Genomic DNA, 6,868 nt, shown 5'->3' on the forward strand with positions numbered 1-6,868 from the left:
CAACTTCCATCCACGCAAACAATAGCTGAAAAAGCCCAGGTATGACCTCGGTTTTACAAAGTCGTGTGTGCATCTCTGTTCTCCACAGGTTTGCCCCATTAGAGTAAGATCAAGAATCCCCATGCCTAGGAGCTTAACATTTCCTTTGAAGCCACAAAGGAGCACCTCTACCATGTTTAAGCATTGTCTGAGATGAGAGATATTGTACTTTAAGGCTTGTTATATATAAATTTCAAGGAAAAAAGATTGTTCACTCTTAAACTGAGCTATGTGGTTGTCTGATTCAGTGGTCTTGCCCATCTGAAAAGGTTCAAGCTCTTTATAATGACCAAATCTGCTGGGTTCCACATCTATAGCTTTTCGTGAAAACAAAAGATCTTGGGATTGGAGAACCAAGATGGCGGCAAAGGTAAATGCCAGTACTCGCTACCTCCTACAAACACATCAAAATTACAACTAAAATACAGAACAACCATTATTCAGAACCACCTGAAATCTGGCTGAACAGAAGTCTTATAACTAGAGAAGTAAACAAGAAAGCACATTAAGACTGGTAGGAGGGGTGGAGGTGCAGAGCAGACTGGTCCAACCACTTGTGTTTTTGTTTTCTAATCACGAGGGATATCTCCACTGTGGAGGCCTCTCATGAGAATCAAGGGGTCCTAGCCCCACACCAGACCCCCAGCACAGGGCTGCAGTGCTGGGAAGAGAAGTCCCTGTAACTACGGGTTATGAAAACCAGCAGCGATGTGTCTGAGTGACTCAGAGGCTGCTGGAGTTCCAGGTAGTTCCTCGTAAAGGGCTGGTGCACAAATCTACACAGTCCCTCTTACTCTGAGCTCCAGCACTGTGTGGCCTGGGGTGGGGCAGGAACCAGGTGGAGGGGGCAATAGAGGGAAAAGAGGGACAACTGTAATACTCTGAGCAATAAAGATTTTTTTTAAAGGACACAATTACAGCCCTGACTGGGTAGCTTGGTTAGAGCATCCTCTGGATATGCCAAGATTGTGGATTCGATCCCCGGTCAGGGCACATACAAGAAGCAATCAATGAATGCATAAATAAGTGGAACAACAAATCAATCAGTCTCTCTCTCTCTCTCTCTCTCTCTCTCTCTCCCCTTCACCCTCTCCCTTCCTCTCTGAAATCAATAAAAATATCTTTTAAAATAAATAAATAAATAAAATAAGAGTCAATGAGAAAAAGAAAGAGACTGTATCCCAGGAGTGCATAACCTACCCTAGGTGATTCAGAGGTGTTCCAAAGAAAACCCAATATACCAGATTTTCATCCTTAAATAGAATTTTAAATCTAAAAAACTTTTAAAAAATTAAGTACCTGTTTAGCTTATTAAAATCTTCATTTTCATGGAATGGTAATGGAATTTTTAAAGCAATTGTGCACATGCAATGTTTAAAACGTATATTTTTAACTTTAAAAAAGTAATGGATTAAAGTCTGTTAATGTGAAATAAAACTCCAATTTAAATTGCATTCACAGGGGAGATAAATGGTGATAGAAGAGAGACGACTTATAGTAGTGAACACACAATACAGTGTACATATGATGTGTTGTGGAATTGTGCATCTGACACCTGTATAATTTTAATTTTGTCAGTGTCACCCCAATACAATTCAATAAGAAGGGGGGGATTAAAAAAAAGAACTTGGGTATCTTCTCAGATTGGATTCATCTTTTTAAGAGGAAGTATTCTGCTAGATAAGAGTAACTTCCTGCAGCTTCTAGCAATTACCCCACACTTGAAAGAAACAGTGCCCTCCCTCTGGGACTTTATGAGGAAACACAAACTAGAAAGATCTGTTGGACACAAAAGCAGAATCTTTCCCTCTCCCTCTCCTTCTGTTCTCTTTTTCATCTCATTTTACTTTGGCCATTAAACATGAATCAGATTGTAAAAATTAAAGCCCCATCTTAGCTTTAATGAAGTCCAATTTCAGTGCTGATGAAATACTTGACAGCAATGTGCGCTTGTTTACTCTTCCCTGAAATGGATGCTCTACCAGAATTCACGGGGAAATTACCCTTTCCAAGAAGCTAATGGAATCATTTTATTCCCTTTGAAAAAATATGCCAGAATAGTCACAGATTTTATATTACTAAGAGGCCTAACTAGTACCCTTTTCTATATAAATATCCTTCTTGCTTGGGAACAAACTGTCAAAAGACTGTAGGTTTCAAAAGAAGGATGGATTTAAGACAAGCCAGATTGATGTCAAATTTCATGGAGTCCAGATGGTTCTGTCAGAGTTGTCTTTGGCTGCTTGGTTCATGCTGATTTTTTTTTCCTGAGAGCTAACTAGATGTGGGTGATAGGAATGCAGCAAGCCATCCTAGGAATACATCTGAATTACTGGAGAAAATGTTTTAGAACATGTGCCCACCCTGATCTTTACTTCTTTGACAACCCTCCTCCTAAGAGCTAGGACTCTGAAGCCATGTCAGAGCTATGTTCTCACCACACACGGACCCCAGATGATTGGACCAAAAGTAGACACTTGACTCAGGAAAACCAATTCAGAGTCTAGGTTAGCAGAAAAAAAATCTTTCCCAGTTAGTATTGGGACATAGAAAGGTCAGGACAACTGATTGTCCTAAGGCAGTTATTTTGTAAATTTAACTGAAGGCCATCACCATTTAGAGGCGTTGATGACATGCCACATATAAATATAGCAGCAAAATATGCCCTAAGAACAAGAAAAATATGAAGCTAATAACACATTAGCAGATATAAAAGACTATGTAGTCCCCAGGAGAGAACTGATAAGGAGGGGTATGCCTTAACTTATATTGAATTTCCAAGATCTGTTTCCAATCCCTAGTGAGGTATGAATGCATGTCTTGCCCTTAGGGCAGTGGTTCTCAACCTTCTGGCCCTTTAAATACAGTTCCTCATGTTGTGACCCAGCCATAAAATTATTTTCGTTGCTACTTCATAACTGTAATGCTGCTACTGTTATGAATCTTCATGTAAATATCTGATACGCAGGATGGTCTTAGGCGACCCCTGTGAAAGGGTCGTTCAACCACCAAAGGGGTCACGATCCACAGGTTGAGAACCGCTGCCTTAGGGTCTTAAACACACCCCTGTAAGCCTTCAGGGAATGTCCTCTTTTAGGTTAGCCCACTTTGAATTTTACCACCAAAATTTTCTGTGGACATAATGAACTCTGGAAAACTTGAATCAAGCATCTCAGAGCTGAGGCTTCCAGAAGCAATACTTTCCTACAGGGATTCCTACAAAAGTGTGGAACATGGCTCTCTAAGACCAAGATGGAGGACATCATAGGGAATCTTTCTGTAGCATCAGAGGAGGCCAGAGGATTAGCAATCCTTCAACAGAAGATGGAGTTACATGTGGCAGCTGTTAATGTTTTCGGGGGGCGGGGAGGGGCATGTCGGGGATAAGGCTTCTAAACACTTGCCTCATTACTCTGTTCTTTGTCAACACATTACACTTAATAGAACTCTAAGAGGTGTATTTACATTTTGCTGTCACCTGTAGCATTGCCTGCTTTATGCATCAGCCTGCTCTTCATTGTAAGTACACCAAGCTTATGATGTTGTACTGACCCTACCAAATCACACTTGTTCAATTCAGTAAGGATAAAACATTAAAGTTAATTTTTAAAGCAGTGCCTTATAAAATATGTAACATATTCTATGAAATTACATGACGTACCTACATTATTCAAAGTCCCTGCTTGTTGATCGTTCAGATAATATCTGCAGGTAATAACTAAGTTTTGGGTAATGTGCCATAGAGGCTTTTAAATATTCTACTTTAGTCAGCTTATCAGCAACTCTGTGAGTCTGGCAGGGAAGGCAATAGTAAATTCATTGTAAATGGAAAATGTGAAGTTCAGTAAGTCAAATGCAGCTACTGCTAATACATGAACAAATCAGGACACAGATTTAGAAGTTCTAACCCTGAAGCCTATACTCTTTCCCCCCACAGAAGAAGGGTAGAATTGTGCAGAATGTCTAAAATGCAGTGTGACCTGATTAACATAGGCTCTTGTTACAGTATTGCCAGTTAATAAAACACGAGAGTAAGACTACGTCTGACCACTGTTCAAGGCTGCATTCCTAAAAGCCAGAACTGTGTAGGCTACGTGGAAAGTGCATGATTTGGGCTGGTTTTCCAAAGGCAAACCATGAGATAAGAATTCATGTGACACCAAAACTGGTTTGGCTCAGTGGATAGATAGAGCGTCGGCCTGCGGACTGAAGGGTCCCGGGTTCGATTCCGGTCAAGGGCATGTACCTGGGTTGTGGGCACATCCCCGGTGGGAGATGCACAGGAGGCAGCTGATCGATGTTTCTCTCTCATCAATGTTTCTAACTCTCTGTCTCTCTCCCTTCCTCTCTGTAAAAAATCAATAAAATATATTTTTTTTTAAAAAAAGAATTCATGTGATGATGGTTTATTAGGAACTACTCCCAGGAAATTAGTAGGGACTTGGGAAATGAGACTAGGAAGATGAGGAGACCAAGCCAGGATAGGACATTAATTCCCAAGGATGACTGTTAACTTTGGCTCCATCCCACAAGGGAGCTCTGGATATTGTCTAGGTCACACCTCAGAGTTGTCCCTGTTAGGGGACATGATAACTGGACCGTTTCTTTCTTCCCACCTATCAATTATTGGTTAATGGATACCCACAAGGGGATGTAAATTACCGGGCTCTTTGGTTCTTCAGCAAAGTGGGTACTGGAGCTTGAAAACAACCCTTTGACCAATAGATACAGATTGTGGATGCTGGGAGACATGTGCAAAAAAAAAAAAATCGTGAAGGGATCCAAGGGAATATGGACAGCATCTGGTCCAGTGGCTCACCACATATTTGTTGAATGAAAGAAATAGAGGGGGAAAAGGATTGGGAGGAAGAAAGGGAGGGAAAGATGGGAGGAGGGAAAGAAAGACAGAAGAAAGGAGAAATAATAATGTGTCCCAGGTGCTTAGTAATATTTGAGCTAAATATCTTGGCAATTTTTGCAGAAAGCTATGTTTTTATTCATTTTAGAGGAAGCTCAGAATGGTTAAGTAATTTGCCTAAGGTCACACAGCTTGTAATAGAAGAACCAAATTCAGACAGGTCCATTTGGCTCCAAAGCCTCTCCACCACTCCACTCTATCACACCGAGCTGCCATTCACATACAGCCTGACTTACATGGCAACAGTTTAGCCTGCCTTTTCAACTCACCAAGAATGAGTTCCCATGGGTCATGATTTGGGTCACTTTGCAGGATCCACATTCCTTGGTCCCATGCATGTATCTTCTCTTATGTCCCAAGACCTTGTCCATTTAAAACAGGATCAGAAAAAAAAGAGTTGGACATACTATCAGCTAAAAAGTGTTGACCCATTCCCTATGCAAAAGCAATGAAAGATGCCAACTCCTAATGAAGAGTGCAGTCTCCTGGAATCTCCTGGCATTTTCAGCAGACTGCAGTTTTTTGAGAATGTCTGTGTTTTCCCGAGCATGTCTGCTCAGAATGTATGAGCCAAAACCTCCTAGGGATTTTCCATCACTTGTTTATATTGTGCCTGGATCTACTTGAATGAGTTTATTATAAATAAGATAGAGTGATGAGGGGTTTTTTTTCATGAATTGAGACTGAAAATTGGTTTTAAATATTGTTTTCTGCTCTAGACTAACTATAAATGGCATTTAGACTGATTGCACTATTAGTAGGTAAAGGGTGCTGAGTTTTTAAGGGATTACAACCTGATTTAATATAATTATGAAACCAAATTATAATCACAGGGGTTTGGTAGGAGGTTATAAGAAGCAGCCGTTTCCTTTTTTCTGTATACTACTGAAGTCTATCCCATTAAATATACGATTCCCTTTCAAAGGAAGAGAACAGGAAATAAAACTGCAAGTGTTCCTACAGCTTCGTGCTCTAGTTGTGGCATTAACAAACCTCTGCTTTTTTTCAGGATCCTTCTAGCTATGATGTTTTCTCCACCAATCTCCCTCACATCCATCCAATTTATCTCATTAAATATCTTAACCACTCTCTTAACTTTAATTCTATAAAAGGACGAGGCTAAGGCTAACAGGGCTGGATTGGGTCCATTAAGGGCAGTGGTTCTCAACCTTCCTAATGCCGTGACCCTTTAATACAGTTCCTCATGTTGTGGTGACCCCCAACCATAAAATTATTTTCGTTGCTACTTCATAACTGTAATTTTGCTACTGTTATGAATCATAATGTGGATATCTAATATGCAGGATGTATTTTCATTGTTACAAATTGAACATCATTAAAGCATAGTGATTAATCACAAAAACAATATGTAATTATATATGTGTTTTCCGATGGTCTTAAGTGACCCCTATGAAAGGGTCATTCGATCCCCAAAGGGGTCGCGACCCACAGGTTGAGAACCGCTGATTAAGGGTCTCCTCTTGGGCAAAACTGTAAAGTCATATTGAATTTCATCTTTATCTTCCATTCTTGGGGCCTCTTTCCCCACCAGATTTCCCAAAGTGCTCACACCCTAAAACACTGATGATTGATAATCACTTAAGTTTTGAAGCTATCTCAAAGGCACTGCCTTTTACAGAAGACCAACCAAACAAACAAACAACAAAACATCTTAACCTAAAAGGAGAGCAGACAGTGTGGCAATCTCATGAGGACATTTGTCAGGATAAAGCTTCTTAGTCCACACAAGCTGTAATCTAGTGCATTGATGGGTTATGTAAACAAACAAAAATGCCTGCTCAGTAGTACCGTGGGGCCTTGACTTACGAGTGTCCCGACTAACGAGTTTTTCGAGATACGAGCCGTATCTCGGCCGATTTTTTGCTTTGAGTTGCGAGCTAAAATTCCGGT

This window comes from Myotis myotis, unplaced genomic scaffold (genome assembly GCF_014108235.1).
Source record: "Myotis myotis isolate mMyoMyo1 unplaced genomic scaffold, mMyoMyo1.p scaffold_m19_p_4, whole genome shotgun sequence".
In the NCBI taxonomy this organism is placed as follows: Eukaryota; Metazoa; Chordata; class Mammalia; order Chiroptera; family Vespertilionidae; genus Myotis; species Myotis myotis.